Here is a 15,799-nt window from a genome sequence, read left to right on the forward strand (position 1 = left end):
AATCCGTATAAAGAAATATTATATAATCAGGCACCACTATTGATTTAACGAGGGATAACTATATTTATTGTATCACTAGTTTGTAAAATATAAAAACTTACATCATAAAATCAACATATATATATCAAATTGGGGATGACCAGTTGTACCAGATTATAGGTTTCTTCGCTGTATATTCACATATATATAGTCTAAAGATGCCTACCTACACTTATATAAAATGTATACAAAACACATATACATTGTATACACCTTTTACATATATGCACTATACAGGCAGTCCCCGGGTTACATACAAGATAGGGTCTGGAGGTTTGTTCTTAAGTTGAATTTGTATGTAAGTCGAAACTGTATATTTTATAATGGAAGTTCTAGACAATTTTTTTTCTTTTGCCCCAGTGACAATTGGAGTTTCAAAATTTTTGGTGTAATTGGACCAAGAATTATCAATAAAGTTTCATTACAGACACCTTACAGCTGATCATTGCAGTCTGGAACTATAGTAAAGCATCCAGAGAGCTTCACCAGAGGTCACAGTGGGCAGAGGGGTCCGTCTGTAACTATGGGTTGTCTGTAAGTCGGGTGTCCTTAAGTAGGGGACCGCCTGTATACTTTATATTAATATCACAATATGGCTAATGTGAAGAATATGCAGGTTATTAGCCAGTTCTTTTTCAGCCAGTTCAGAATGCCCGAATTGGAAAAAGATACAGAGCTCAATCTATTCTTATAGTCTGGGCCCAGGCTATAAAAGTCTGTGGCTGGCAGAGACTACATAAGAGTTTCCTATACAAGAAGGAAACATTCACAGAAGCAATAATCCAGACCAACAATGCTCAATCCAGATCGGGATTGTGGATGAACTGAGAACACTCTGTGGGCACCCAGGTCCTCAGCATAGAGTTCGTAAGACAGGACCCATAGCCTCCCCCTACAGTCCCAGGCCACACAGGACAATCTGCACTCAGTACTATTTTAAAGCAACACATCCTTGGCTGCCTGGGATTGCAGAAGGAGTGAGAAGATGTGGAAAGGGCTGGGTTATAATTGAGCTCCTGCCATGGGCCCTGCAATTCTTCCTGTACAGGGGACCCTGGAAGGAAGCTACAATAATAATCTGAATTTCTCCTCTTTCTACTGTATTGATGTCCTCAGGATGCCAATGCGGTTGAAAGCTTTGTCAAATAAATAAGTGGGTTTTTGTTGTAGTTTGGGCACTCATTTCTAAAAGGTTCACCATCACTGCCTTAGAGGCTACTATGGAAAGAGCAAGCAGCTCTTAAACTTGTATAGCCAGCGGATTTTATTATTGGTGCTTTGTGTGGCGATTGAAATGGAGGAAAACAATCAATATTTAAACTCACAGAAGTGTACTTTGCTACGGCTTACTGTTTCTCCATTGCTAGTCAGCTGATCGCAACACAGATAACAGCTGAACCGAGATTCTAACAGCTGATCTGAAGCGCCGGGATTAACGGATGGAAAAGGCACACAGACAGTGAGAAGCTGGAGAAACTGAGCAGCCGGCTGCAACAGTCCGAGAGTAAACACAAAAACAAACAATACTTAGTTGCCAAAATATATACGGAGAGACCTCCATCCATTTAAACGTTTAGTATATAGAAAGACTTTCTCCAACGTGACTTTTATAGCCTAGACCCAGGCATATTTATAAGAATAGATTGAGCGCTTCCTCTCACTTCCATAAAAAGACGATCATTACTAAATACTAAATTGTTTAAATTGTTCTTGTAAATAGTTTTTTTTTTTATAAAAGTTTTGTGCTTTCCAAAAAGTTTCCATTTTTTTCTCAAAAAAGTTAGTATTTCTGCAAAGTTTCTTTTTTTAATTGCCTCAATTTTGTCAGTTTGGGGTTTGATGACTCCTGTTCTAATGTTATACCCCAATATACACTCACCTGCCACTTTATTAGGTACACCATGCTAGTAACCGGTTGGACCCCCTTTTGCCTTCAGAACTGCCTCAATTCTTCGTGGCATAGATGCAACAAGGTGCTGGAAGCATTCCTCAGAGATTTTGGTCCATATTGACATGATGGCATCACACAGTTGCCGCAGATTTGTCGGCTGCACATCCATGATGCGAATATCCCGTTCCACCACATCCCAAAGATGCTCTATTGGATTGACATCTGGTGACTGTGGAGACCATTTGAGTACAGTGACCTCATTTTCATGTTCAAGAAACCAGTCTGAGACGATTCCAGCTTTATGACATGGCGCATTATCCTGCTGAAAGTAGCCATTAGATGTTGGGTACATTGTGGTCATAAAGGGATGGACATGGTCAGCAACAATACTCAGGTAGGCTGTGGCATTGCAACGAATCTCAATTGGTACCAAGGGGCCCAAAGAGTGCCAAGAAAATATTCCCCACACCATGACATCACCACCAGCAGCCTGAACCGTTGATACAAGGCAGGATGGATCCATGCTTTCATGTTGTTGACGCCAAATTCTGACCCTACCATCCGAATGTCACAGCAGAAATCGAGACTCATCAGACCAGGCAACGTTTTTCCAATCTTCTACTGTCCAATTTCGATGAGTTTGTGCAAATTGTAGCCTCAGTTTCCTGTTCTTAGCTGAAAGGAGTGGCACCCGGTGTGGTCTTCTGCTGCTGTAGCCCATCTGCCTCAAAGTTCGACGTACTGTGTGTTCAGAGATGCTCTTCTGCCTACCTTGGTTGTAACGGGTGGCGATTTGAGTCACTGTTGCCTTTCTATCAGCTCGAACCAGTCTGCCCATTCTCCTCTGACCTCTGGCATCAACAAGGCATTTCCGCCAACAGAACTGCCACTCACTGGATGTTTTTTCTTTTTCGGACCATTCTCTGTAAACCCTAGAGATGGTTGTGCGGGAAAATCCCAGTAGATCAGCAGTTTTTGAAATACTCAGACCAGCCCTTCTGGCACCAACAACCATGCCACGTTCAAAGGCACTCAAATCACCTTTCTTCCCCATACTGATGCTAGGTTTGAACTGCAGGAGATTGTCTTGACCATGTCTACATGCCTAAATGCACTGAGTTGCCGCCATGTGATTGGCTCATTAGAATTAAGTGTTAACGAGCAGTTGGACAGGTGTACCTAATAAAGTGGCAGGTGAGTGTATATATCTAGCTTCCTCCAGACCTATTTTACATTTTCTCGGGTTAAGCCGACCTCCCGCAAGAAATCCACGACTGCTGGCACCTTCCCTAGATGAGATTCCCAATCTGGGCTAAAGATAACCACATCATCTAGATAGGATGCTGAATACTCTCTATGTGGCTCCAAAATTAGGTCCATTCACCTCTGAAAAGTGGCTGGTGCACCATGTAGGCCGAAAGGGAGTACTTTATACGGATAGTGGCCTTCTTGTGTAAAAAAAGCTCTTTGCCTCTTTTGTTAATGGCACCTGCCAATAGCCCTTAGTAAGGTCCAGAGTAGTTAACCCCTTAAGGACGCAGCCTGTTTGCAGGTTAAGGCTCGCAACTTTTTTTTGAAATTTGACCTGCGTCTCTTTATATGGTTATAACTTTTGAACACTGTTACTTATCAAAGCGATTCTGATACTGTTTTTTCCCCACATGTTGTACTTCATTTTAGTGGTAAATTTTGGCTGATACGTTTTGCGTTTATTTACAAAAAAAAGAAAAAAATGATGAATTTTTAGAAAAATTTGCCATTTTCGAAATTCAAAACCACCGCGTTTTCAGGCAGATAGATTTAACACCTAAATAACTTGCAGAATAACATTTCCCATTTGTCTACTTTACATTTTCATAATTTTTGAAATGTTTGGATAATTTATTTTGACGTCACGCGGCCTACAAATCGAATAGCGATTTTCCGTATTTTCGGAATTGACTATTTTGGGGATAAATACTGTTTGAAATCAAATTTTACATATTTAGCAACAAAACCGCCTATATAACCAACCCATTTTCAAATCTGCACCCCTCAAACTATCAGAAACAGCATTTATAAAGATTGTTAACCCCTTGAGATCTTCATAGTAATTACATCAAAATGGAGGCGAAATTTAGAATGGTCAAATTTTGTCGGTTATACGTTCATCTAGCCCTAAAATTTACACATTTCCAAAAGATAAAAAGAGAAAACTCACCATAAAATTTGTTCTACAATTTCTCCTGAGTGCAGCGACCCCCCACATGTGGACATTACTTGTGTTATGGGGGCACAGCAAGGCGCAGAAGGGAAGGAGCACCCTGCAGCTGCCAGGATTTTAGTTTTCTGGTTGCCCCCTTTTGAAGGCTATAACATTTTCGCTTTTCCGTTATTTGGGCCATGTGACAGCATTTTTTTTGCGGGACGAGATGCTTTTTCCAGTGTTACCATTTTGGGGTTGGGATCACCTATTGTTGAAAATTTTGGAACTTTTTTTTGAGGTCATGAGTAGAAAAGCATCAATTCTGTACTGGATTTTTTACTTTTTTTTTTTTTTGTGTTCACCGTATAGCCTAATAATCCTGTTATCTTTATTCTATGGGTCGATACGATTACGGGGATACCAGACATGAATATTTTTTCTTATGTTTTACTAAATTTGCCAAATAAAACCCTAATGTGGGGAAAAATCTATCATTTTTGCATCGCCGGCTTCCAAGTGGCATAACATTGTTACGTTTTTGGCTACAGAGCTGGTTGATGGCTTGTTTTTTGTGGGACATGTTGTTCTTTGCAACAATATCATTCTGGAGTACATATGTTTTGTTGATCACTTTTTATTGCATTTTTAGTGGGATATAATAGGTAAAAATCATAATTTTTGGCGGGTTTTTAACGTTTTTTTTTTTACGGCGTTCATCATATGGGTTCAATAGTTATTTAGTTTTAGTTGATACTATATAGGGGGTTTGTGTTATGATTTAGACTTTTTTGAGTGTTATATGTCTCTTTATATGTTTTGGGGCTTATGGGCATTTTTAGTGATTTATAAAGTAATTTTTTATTGAAAAACATTTTTTTTTACATTTTTTTACATGATCCACCATGGGATATGAACAAGCAATCATCTGATTGCTTGTTCTTGATAATACTCTGCAATACTAATGTATTGCAGGGTATTATCAGTGCCAGCCTATGCAGATGCATAGGCTGACACTTTGCCTTTAAGATGACGTCACAGACGCCATCTTAAAGGTAAACCCTCCAGGCTTCTCTGGGGTCCCGATCGGACCCCAGAGGTGCCAAAACAGCAATCGCCCCCCCCGAAAACGGTGCGGGGGGGCCGATTGTGATGTAAAGACCCCCAGAAGGCATGTTAAATGCCGCGGTCGCGTTGACCGCGGCATTTAACGGGTTAAACACCCGCGATCGGAGCCCACTCCGACCGCGGGTGTTAGCCAGGGATGTCAACGGTAGATTACCGTTGAAATCCCGCGGCTAACGATGCCGGTTCGGCTGCTATACAGCGCTGAACCGGCATAGTCTCTGCGCAGTAGCTGTACTGCGCTGAGCGCTATTCGCGGGACTCAGCGCAGTACAGCTACGGCGCAGAGCGCTAAGGGGTTAAAAACCTAGCTGGACCCAACCTTTCTATCAATTCATCAACCCTAGGCGTAGGGTAGGTATAAAATTTTGAGATCTCGTTCAACTTCGTAAAGTCATTACAAAATCTCAGGGTACCATTGGGTTTGGGAATGAGAATGATTGGACTAGACCAGCCACTGTGATTTCTCAATAACCCCAAGGTCCAACATTTTCTTCACTTCCTCTGAGATAGCCTGTCTCTGCGGGTACACGATATGGGTGTAACCTAACCTTTTCTTCTAGGTGTGTCACAATATCATGTTTTATCCGGTTAGTATATCCAGGCAACTCAGAGGTTTCCCTGTTCCTCTGCAGCAGCTCCCTGACCTCCTGTTTCTGAACTGCAGATAAGGTTTCAGCAACATAAACCTTAATACATAGCTAGGCAACTGTTGAGGCTGCTTTGTGGCACAAAGCACCTCACAATCTTTCCAGGGTTTGATTAGGTTAACATGGTACACCTGGTAGGGTTTTTTCCCCTGGTTGACATACCCTATAATTAACCTCATTAACCCTTTCAACAATCTCATAGGGTCCTTGCCATTTTGCCAAAAATGTACTTTCTACTATAGGCACCGGAACTAACACCATATCACCTCTTTGGAAAGTTCGGACCCTAGCAGATTTATTGTAGACCCTTGCCTGAGCATCTCTACAAATATAAACAAACAACCCCTCTTTTTTATTTTTACAATAATTTCTAAAAATACCATATATATTATTGTCCAGCCATGTTTCACTGATACCCACAATATCATATTTTCCTGTCAACATTAAGAGATTCAGTTCGTCCATCTTGTTTGTGAAACTTCTGGCATTAGTGTATATGCACTTTATATTGTTTTCAACGTCTTTATTACTTTGGCTCCTATGAAATAAACTTACTAAACTCCCTGTGCATTTACCAGCAAACATTTACTCTAATACCTATATATTTCTTTAGTCTACCTATATTCTTGATTTCTTCCCTCCTTTTCTTGTAAACCCCACCCCTCTAAATAACCCTCCCACACTCTGTTTATCCCTTTCTTCTATATCTGTTCAGGCACCCCACACACACACTAGTTTAAAAGCTTTTCCAGCCCACTAAAAATCTTTTCCCCAGCACAGCTGTGTCCTCCCCATTTAGGTACAGCCAGTCCATAGAAAAGCTTTTACCTAGTTCCCTATAATTATTCTTTAAGGGGTTCTCCCACAAAGCAAGTTAACTTGCTGATCGTGGGGGTCCCAGTAATAAGACCCCCACAGATCACAAGAACGACGGGTCTGATGGTGTCCCAGGTACCTTTGGTCGGACCCTTTGTCACTCCAGGATATGAGTGGAGCAGATGGTCATGCACAGTCATCTGCTCCATTACTCTCAGGGAGCGAATACGTTATTTTCTTATATGTATATTATTTCTGTATAAGCGGAAAACCCTAGTATTACTGATTTCAAATGCCGGTTGGCTACGTCTTATTGGTGGCCCTTATGATCATAAGGAGTTTATGATTTCATAGCTGCATTCAAGGTACGTGGCAGGTCTAAAATGCCTCTCCTCAAAATGGACCATCTTGAAAACCCTTCCCAACTTTGTAGAAATAATGAGGGCTGTTCCTAAGATGGAGTACTGTAAAATCTGTGTCAGTGTCATACATGTTTGTGCTGTGTGGCTGAGGAGTTGCTGATTTTATCTTTGCATGTCATTGTACCTTGTTTGTGTGAACATAGGCTCATTTGTTGGATGTCTAGTAGTTGATTGCACTACACCCTTCTTCTCCTGCAGCCTGCTCCGGTCCAGCAACAGTTAATAGTTATGACTGACAGATCTCTGCCCCAATCACTCTGGAGTAGACACTCCTTTCCCATAAGTATTTTGTTCATGTTTTGTTCTGTGCTTGTGTATTGATTTCGGCCTGTGTTTTTGACAACTCTCCTGTATTCCGTACAGTGATTCTCCCTTTGTTGTACCCCGGATTGGCAACCATTATTATCTGTTTATATTGTTTTTTGTCCTTGTCTACGTGTTTTGCTCTTCAGCGTAGGGAGGGACTACCGCCAAGGTACTGCCCACTGTTTAGGGTGGCTCAAGTTAGTAGGTAGGTCTTTTTAGGGCGGGGGGGGGGGGGGGGGGAGTTTAGGACTCCCTTTTCTCTGTGCAGCCCCTGAATCAGTCCCTTCATTACAGTTCTATTTAATAACATATGAACATATATGAATCAATTGAATTAAAACGTTGTAATTGTATGTATATTTTTGTATTAAAGTAATTGTGTTTTCTACTGTACACTAACAGCTACATGATTGCTCTACCGAAGTATATCTTTTAGCATCCAATATGGGTGCATTGATCCTCTCCAATTTTGGAATTAAAGAAATTACGATGGCTTGCTCGAGGTAGTGTTTTTTTGTTAAACCATGAACACCAATAAAATATAAGTTTAACATTTAAAAATTAAAAAACAGAATAACGCGTTTCGCACTTTGTACCAAGCGCTTCATCAGATTCCTTTATACATGATCACAAGCATGGAATTTATAGGAAACAAAAGGTCCTCTACTAGAAGTCACCAGAAATATCGAGGTTAAAAATCACATGGAAGCAAATGCAACAAAGGGAATACAGAAAATATCATAAAAATAACATTAAGTTCTTTCATAGGCATAGCCAATTAAATATCAAATACATAAAATGTACATTAAAAGTCTTGTTGCATGAATTAGTTGTTAGGTGCTTTTGATACCTTTGATGCTTTAACGCTGATCGTGAAACTACAAAAATGGTGCTATTCATGAGACTACAAGTACGGAAGCCTGGATAGATCAAACTTGTGTTGTTTAATTCAATTGAAGTGTTTGCTCGCGGGTGTCAAACACTTTCTACGTGTGTTCGCTCACGGGTGTCAAACACTTTCTACGTTCCAAAATTGGAGAGGATCAACACACCCCATATTGGATGCTAAAAGATATTCTTCTGAATACTGAACACCGACTACAGGAGAGCAAGCAGTGGAACACGGCAGTGGCATTAAGTCTCTTTACAAGTTCTAAGAGGAATTGTGCCCTTCCTGCAGAACCCCATAAGGTGAGTGTATCATTACACCATCATAGTTCATTCTATCAAGGGTAAAACACGATAGGAGCGCTCTCTGTCTCTCCCTTTTCCTATATTATGATTGCTCTACCGATATTGAGGACTTTCCATGCTTGAGGTCTGTGTTTTCATGCAATCCATAATATATTTAGCAGCTAGGTTAGGAAGTACTTTCATCAAAAGTATTTTGCTTCAGTTTCTAGCATTAGAAGTATAAAATTAGATATACTGCATATCCAATTGCTTTCTTAAGAGTGCAATAAAATGTCAGTTGAATTTTCACTGCATAATCTCCCCTGACTAATCATCCATTGAATGCTGCTCTGACATCTCTGTATTTCCATTTTTAGATTATTTTCACTGCTAAGAAATCAACTTTAATATTAAAAATCTGGATATCTGTCATAGTGTTTTACAGAAAGTCAGACAGCCAGTTCGAGTTTTACAGTCTGCCTTCGTATTTCGGGCCGAACTTTGAGCTGAACACAATGCCCATTGAAGTCAATGTTGACCTGGATTTTTATACCCAAAAATAGCTGTAAAATGGTGCTAGTGAGGGTTCAGGGCTGAAAAATGATGGAAATAACAGGGTAGTTGTCCTGCGCACAATGGACTTGAAATAATAACATAACATTAAAAAAAATAAACAAAAGAATAATAATAAAAAAATTATGCTAATAAAATTTAAAATGCTGTTATGATGTCACTACGCTATAAGATGGTATGGGTAGTGATGAGTCCTGCGCTATAAGATGGTATGGGTAGTGATGCGTCCTGCAGCCCCACAGCTTATGCAGCCTGCGGGCTGAGCAGGAGATTATGTGTAAGAGGCCGGTATTGATTGCTCCTAACTTTAAGAAGGAGTTTATACTGCAAGCAGATACCTCTAATGTTGGGTTAGGGGCTGTCCTTTCTCAACAAATAAATGGGGAAGAGATCCCTGTAATTTGTTACGCAGAAAATAAGCCATCACACAGCTCTGTACATGGAAAAATAAAAAAAAAGTTACAGATTTTTTGAATGTGGGGAGTGAAAAATGAAAACGCAAAAACTAAAAAGGGCTGCAGCGGGAAGGGGTTAAAATGGATAGCCCAAAATAAGGGGAAAAATGCGAGAGTGACTAGATGGTTCCTGGCTCTACAAGTTTTTAAGTTTTATGTGGAACATTGGCCAGGAGCTAAACATGCTTACGGTAATGCGGACGCGTTATCTCGCATAAATTGTTTAATGACACAGGCCTGAGCAGAGAAGGAGGGTATGTAAGGCAGTGGCTGGAAAGGTCATCAATGGCATCTATGTTCCAGCTAGGTTTTTCACCTGTGCTTGGTAAAGGGATGGTCATTGATGATTAATCCAGGTTCTAGGGCTTTGTCAATGCAGCTTGTTAGCCCGCACCTGGACCAAGGCTTTATAAATCCTAGCTGCACCATGGGAGGCTCTCTCTCTGACCAGAGCTACAGGTGATGCTGTGAGTGAAGCAAGGTACATACTGTCATTGCCCTTTGTTTTTGTATTATTAGCTAGAGAGGGAAAAAGCTATTGTGTTAGCCAGTGCCCGGACGGGCAGGTCTTTTGATTTGTATTTTGTTTCTGTTTGTTATGAGCCTATACATGCTGGGCCTGTAACCACAACTGATAATAAAGACTGGAAGTTTAACCAGTTTGGAACTACAACTGTGACTCCGTGTCTCTGTGAACTGTCTTGGCTCTCACCAGTAAGCTGAACCCCTTCATGTGTAAACCCCTTCCTGCCGCAGGCCTTTTTCGTTTTTGCGGTTTCAATTTTCACTCCCCACCTTCAAAAATCTGTAACTTTTTTACATGTACAGAGCTGTATTATGGCTTATTTTCTGCGTAACAAATTACACTTCAAAATGGTGGTATTTAATATTCAATGCCGTGTACTGGGAAGTGGGAAAAAAATTCCAAATGCAGTGAAATTGGTAAAAAAATTGTGCCCTATTCTTGTGGGCTTGGATTTTACGGATTTCACTGTATGCCCCAAATGACATGATTACATTATTCTTTGGCTCGGTACGATTACGGGATTACCAAATTTGTATAGGTTTTATGTTTTCATATATTTACAAAAATTAAAACCTCCTGTACAAAATTGGATTTTGCCAACTTCTGGCACTAATAACTTTTTTATGGTTTGGGAGGTGTTTTTTTTGCGGCTTTTGATGAGGTTTACAATTTTATCATTTTTAGGACTGTACGACCTTTTGACTAATATGCAGCAAAGACTTACCGGCTAAGGAGAGGGCTCAGCCCGTGAGCCCTCTCCATGCACCCGCAACCGGCATGTGATGTAATATTATGTCACATGTCGGTAAGGGGTTGATTGCATCTGTGCCATAATCCATAATCCAAAATGGTTCTATGTAATTAATTTTTGTAGAATAAATGGAAGGCTTGGAAATTATGTCACTAGCTTATCCCAGCCACTTATAGGGTCACATAATTGTGTTACCTATAAATGATCCACAAAAACTGTTTTCTGTTGGAAAAATGGATAGCACACAGATGAACAGATGAAAACTTGCATAAATAAGGCCTTAATCTTATCTTTATAGTCACATTATTTTTATTGTTGACTACATAAATGTCATGTCTTTAAATATCAGTAATAGCAAACCTATTTCTTGTATTTACTCACTGTTGTAAAATAAAGGCCTCCAAGATCAACATTTCAGTGAAAAAATGTCTTCTAGTGTGTGATCTTTTCAAAGAATGGATCACAGAATAACTCTATAAACTCTATAAAATGCTATAGATAAGGATGCAGCATAGAGGAGGTCTTTTGGAGATATTTTACATACTTTATGTACATAAAGAGTAGCATTAGGAGATTAAAGAATACTTAAAATTCTCTGATCTCTTTAAAATAGAAATGCAAATGTCTTAGGATAAATAATTACTCCCTTTACAATGGCTTGAGCGTTAACCATGTTCCTTTAGGAATATATTCAGATGACAGAATCACTACTCAAAACAGAAGCATCAAAAGTGTCTGTAGAAGGAGAGATAAATTAGTCTCCTTGGCTATGCAGATCAGGGAACAACTGGTTTATCTACAACAGTGACTGTAGGGAATATCATGGTAGCATGAAATATTCAAATTTATGTCTGATTTATGTTACTTGTGTCATAGATCACAAATGAGAGAACCTTGTCAGATATTACCAGATGCCACAAAATATGCAGCAACCATTTCTGAGTATACAAAGTCAGTGAAAATACTACAGCTCAATATTTTAGTAAAAGGGAACCTGATATGAAAAAATTGCAATGTTACAGATCCCTTTTAAAGGGCATCTACGGTAACACCAAGCACACTTACATGCTGTGAGGATCTGCTCTTTATTTTAGCTCCTAATGCCCTTGTATTTACAAACAAAGTCTTTAACCCCTTAAGGACGGAGGGTTTTTCGGCTAATTTCTCGCTCTCCAACTTCAAAAATCCATAACTTTTTCATTTTTACGTGTACAGACCTGTGTGAGGGCTTATTTTGTGCGTAACAAATTTTACTTTCCCGTAATGTTATTTATTTTAACATGCCGTGTACTGCGAAGCTGAAAAAAAATTCCAAATGTGGAAAAATTCAAAAAAAACCGCACGTGCGTCACGTTCTTGTGGGCTCAGTTTTTACGACTTTCACTCTTCACTCCAAATAACACGCCTACTTTATTCTTTGGTTCGGTGCGATCGCGGTGATACCAAATTTATATAGGTTTTATTGTGTTTTAATACATTTTCAAAAATTAAACGAATGTGTACAAAAAAGAAAAACATTTTTTTGCCATCTTCTGACGCTAATAACTTTTTCATACTTTGGCGCACGGAAATGTGTGAGGGGTCATTTTTTGCGAAATGAGGCGACGTTTTCATTGCTACCATTTTGAGGTCTGTGCGACATTTTGATAATTTTTTATTTCATTTTTTATGTTATGTAAAAAGGTGTAAAAGTCGCATTTCGGACATTTGGGCGCCATTTCCCGCCTCGGAGGTCACCGCCGGCCGTAACCGTTTTTATATTTTGATAGATCGGGCATTTTGGGACGCGGCGATACCTAATATGTCTGTGATTTTTACTGTTTGTTATGTTTTATATCCGTTCTAGGGAAAGGGGGGTGATTTGAACTTTTAATATTTTATTAATTTTTTTTATTTTTGAAACTTTTTTTTTCTTTTTTTTTTCACTATTTTTTAGACCATCTAGGGTACATTAACCCTAGATGGTCAGATCGCTACTACCATATACTGCAATACTACAGTATTGCAATATATGGCATTTTTGCAGGTCATACATTACAATGAGCCACTGGCTCATTGTAACGAACCTGCATAAACCATGTAGCCTCGTGTCAAAAGAAGACCCGAGGCTACCATGGTAACCGATCGCCGCCCCCCGATGACGTTCGGGGGCGTGGCGATCGAAAAAAAGATGGCGGCGCCCGCGCGCCGCCGTCTTTTAAACGCCGCCCGCGACTTTGCGGGCGGCGTTTAGAGGGTTAATAGCCGCGATCGGTGCAAGCACCGACCGCGGTTATTAGCGGTGGGGGTTTTGTGCAAAATGCAAAAACCCCCACCTCTGTATGAAGAGGACTCAGCCCGTGAGCCCTCTTCATACATCCCTTATACCTCTGCGCCGTAGAGCTACGGCGCAGAGCGTTAAGGGGTTAAAAATAATGCAGTCTCCAGTCTCAATTAACTGCTATGGTGCTGGACCCCCGCAGGCTCATTTGCATATTTTTTAAAGCCTTTTCTTGTAAAAACAAGGGCATAAAGAGCTAAAAGAGGAGTGAATCCTACCAGAGAGGGCACACACCAGCATATAAGGGTGCTTGGTTTACAATCCATCATCCTGGTGGTAGATTTAAGGAATTATAAGGAATTCCTTTAAGGAATTATATATTATATTAATGACAGAGCTAGCAAATTAATTTGAACAGCAAAAGGTGAAGTGAGTACCGGATACTCAGTCACATGGTGTTAAACTCTTGTTGGTCAAACAAAGAATAGGACAGGCACTACCAATGTATACAGATAACAAATAAGTCCACGTATCCTAGGAGAGCATGTAACCAACAAAAGAACAAAAGAGAGGATACGTATGATGGACTAAGGTAATATCAAAAAAACTTTATTAATACATAAACACAGTAACATCAAAACCACATAATAAAAACACTTAAAAAGTGCACCATGCAAGGTGTACTTGACCTCCCAGGACCAGTGTGTCCTGGGCTCCCCAGCCCCAAGCCGACCAAGTCAAAACGACAAATTTGTGATGCAGGACAATGAGGGAAGTACTAAATACAGCTGAATAACATCAAATTGCAACAGGCAATATGTGCATGCATAAAGTGACCGGTGCAAAAAATAAATGAACCCAACAGTCCTGTATATAGTAGCCTAAATGCCTGAAGTATACGGTACCTAATGTGGATCCATATGGTAAGGTGAGAGAGGCAGAAAGGCAAGGTCGGAGGAGAGAGGAGCGAAACCCACGCGTATCGTCACCTGCTCCGGTGACTTCCTCAGGGGTGTGTGGCTCAATACCGTCGTGGTCCTGTTTATATGGGGTCCCCCCGCCCATAGGAACAATCCCCGCCCCCACACAAAAAAACCCTATTACCTGCTAATTTGACAGCTGCAGATGGCATGTGGTGGAATGGATCACGCATATGCGGAAGTGATCTAGATCATGTGACCAGTCAGCTGCAGGAAGTGATCTAGATCATGTGACCAGTCAGCTGCAGGAAGTGATCTAGATCATGTGACCAGTCAGCTGCAGGAAGTGATCTAGATCATGTGACCAGTCACATGATCGAAGTTTACTCAGATGAAAACAAAGACGGATAAATGCGCCTGCGCTGAGAAATGGTGTCACTTGCATCGCCGATTCAAGATAAGTATATGATACAGTGAAGCAAGGATCATGTTTTTGCCACAAAGGACCAAGATGTGTGTGAGATTGTAATAATAGAGTACAGACCAATCACATAGTAAGCGTTTGTTCAAATGAACACAAATACGAATAATACCACCTATATTGCAGATTCTAAATATGTATAAAGAATAATGGTGTAATAACAGAGAACAGAGAAAGTCAGAGTCCTAAGATACGGAAAGTACACTCTTTTTTACGGAAAGAATCGAAAGCGATCACCAGACACCGGTCACATGATCGGGGTCTACTCAGATGAGAACAAGGACGGGTAAATGCGCCTGCGCTGAGAAATGATATCACCTGCATCGCTGATTCTAGGTGAGTATACAGTGAAACAAGGATCATGTTTTCATAAAAAAAAAAAAAAAATTATTATAAATATATACAATAATGGAATATAGACCAATCACATGGTGAGAGTCGTGAGCGACGCATGATTACTGAGTGAGACATTATGACCAAATATTACACAAAAAAAAAAAAAAAAAATTATATAGACGATGATCATAATAACTATATTCCAACCAAGGGGTAAGATGGCCAGTGCATCCGTAACCCTCTTTTTGGGTGGTAGAGTCCCGACTCAGTAAAGTTGTGCAATAAACAGGTGATAATGGTACAGATCAAAGCCGTGCCAAACCTATGAACACCAGCAGTTTTATGAAAGTATGGTCTTATAATAGAAGGCCCAAGCAGTATTCCAACAGAGGGGTACGATGGCCAGTGCATCTGTAACCCTCCTTTTAGGCGGCGGAATATCGACTCAGTGAAGTTGTGCAATAAACAGGTGATTATAATACAAATGAAAGCCGTGCCAAATCCGTGTATACCGACGGTATTATGAAAGTCTGATCCTATAATAGAAAACCCAAACAGTAGAAACGACAAGATATTATGGAATACAGAAGAGCATGAGTTATCTGCAGGCGGAATGCCCAATGTTATGCAGCCAAGTGGCGAACTTGGGAAAAAAAAAAAAAAATTTAATTATATATATATATATATATATATATATATATATATATATGTCCATAATGAAAGTATCACAGCAGGTAATGTACGAGGATGTAATTATGTCTTAGAGCAGAAAAACAGGTAAGGTGTGGGCGGGGACTACCCCCACGGGCAAGAGGACCACCAAAAACAAAAAAGATACAATAAAATAGGGTAACAACTCATGCAGACTAACACGTGGGCGCAGCCCAACGCTA

At 40.1% G+C, this 15,799-nt stretch overlaps 1 protein-coding gene across 2 annotated transcripts in view; it reads right to left on the reverse strand.

Moving 5' to 3' along the window:
* The window catches only part of TULP4 (TUB like protein 4), a 244,597-nt gene extending 230,428 nt beyond the window's left edge, over positions 1 to 14,169 (reverse strand). For both annotated transcript variants that reach the window (XM_072141034.1, XM_072141033.1), the window contains exon 1: positions 14,075 to 14,169. The gene's annotated coding sequence lies outside the window, so the exon portion shown is untranslated. The remainder of the gene's footprint in view (positions 1 to 14,074) is intronic.
* Between the last annotated feature and the right edge of the window lie 1,630 nt (positions 14,170 to 15,799).

Source organism: Engystomops pustulosus, chromosome 3, assembly GCF_040894005.1.
Source record: "Engystomops pustulosus chromosome 3, aEngPut4.maternal, whole genome shotgun sequence".
NCBI lineage: Eukaryota > Metazoa > Chordata > Amphibia > Anura > Leptodactylidae > Engystomops > Engystomops pustulosus.